This window comes from Myotis davidii, unplaced genomic scaffold (genome assembly GCF_000327345.1).
Source record: "Myotis davidii unplaced genomic scaffold, ASM32734v1 scaffold1622, whole genome shotgun sequence".
Taxonomy (NCBI): domain Eukaryota; kingdom Metazoa; phylum Chordata; class Mammalia; order Chiroptera; family Vespertilionidae; genus Myotis; species Myotis davidii.
The window spans coordinates 684,640-685,944 of NW_006293535.1; the positions used below are offsets into that span (position 1 = coordinate 684,640).

Sequence of the window (1,305 nt, forward strand, 5' to 3'; positions counted from 1 at the left end):
ATTTTTCTCTCCCTCTCCTTCCCCCTCCCTTCCTCTCTGGAATCAATAAAAATATGTTTTTAAAAAACATTTTCATCAGAATACTTTTAGGGTAGAGCCCCCTCTCCAGTTCTGAGGCCCCCCCCCCACCCTCCATGCTGTGTCACCCCGAGACACTTCCCACATCAGCCCAACGTGCCGGGCCCTCCGAGGCCACTGGGGTCTGAGGCCGGTGGGGGTGAGGGATGGATGTGAAGTGTCTCTGACACCCACCCCGCCTCGAGCGCTGACCACATACATTTCTGAATTCTTTCCCAGGCAGGAAAGCGGGCAGTGAGGAGGGGAAACGGTGAAGGCTGGGCCCTCAGGGAGCCAGAGGCTCCGGAGCTGGGGGTGGGCAGCCTCTGAGAGTCAGCGCAGGGGTGGGGCGGGCCGGATGCTGACCACGGCCACCTCCAGCCCCTGCTCGGCCCTATGGCACCGTGACGTCCTCTGACCGAAGCTGTCATCGGGGGCTGTCTGCCCGCGTGTTAACCCGGGGCAGACAGTGTCTCTGAGGCCTGAACCGGGAGGTGGACGGGGCGGGCGAGGGCGCACGGGGGAGCGGGCACCGTCTGGAGATCGGGGCCAGGACTCACCAGGATGAGCTCGTCGTTGGCCAGCTCTCGGGTCCAGTAGGTTTTGGGGCCGTCGCCCTCCAGGAGGGTCTGTGTGCAGTGGATCTTGTTCTCGCTCTCCCAGGTGGGTAAACTCTGCAGGCAGGAAAGGCAGGGCGACACGCATCACATCTGACCGTGGCAGCCGGAGCCCGGACAACCATGAGGGGCCGGGCAGGGCCGGCCCAGCAGCCAAGCAACACAGGGTCCCCAACGATTTGGGTTTTTTAAATATATTTTTATTGATTTCAGGGCCGGCCCCAGCCAAGCAACACAGGGTCCCCAACGATTTGGGTTTTTTAAATATATTTTTATTGATTTCAGAGCGGAAGGGAGAAGGAAAGAGAGATAGAAGCGTCCATGATGAGAGAGAATCATGGATCGGCTGCCTCTTGCACACCCCACACTGGGGATCGAGCCTGCGCCCCCAGGCAAGTGCCCTGACCGGGAATTGAACTTGTGACCTCCTGGTTCATAGTTTAATGCTCAACCACTGAGCTATTCCAATCAGGCCCAATGCTCTTTTGAATGGTGCTAAAGAGTTTAAGAACATTTGAGAAAGCCATTTGGAGAAAGACGGCATTGGCCTTTGATGAGTTTAACCTGATAGAATACACACACACACACACACACACACACACACACACACAACTATTCTATACAACTTAGG

General features: G+C 56.9%; 1 long non-coding RNA gene across 1 annotated transcript in view; it reads right to left on the bottom strand.

The window, feature by feature from the left end:
* The window catches only part of LOC107183671, a 2,227-nt gene extending 1,398 nt beyond the window's left edge, over nucleotides 1-829 (bottom strand). Inside the window, exon 1 of the long non-coding RNA XR_001514461.1 lies at nucleotides 618-829. This is a non-coding gene — a long non-coding RNA (uncharacterized LOC107183671). The remainder of the gene's footprint in view (nucleotides 1-617) is intronic.
* Between the last annotated feature and the right edge of the window lie 476 nt (nucleotides 830-1,305).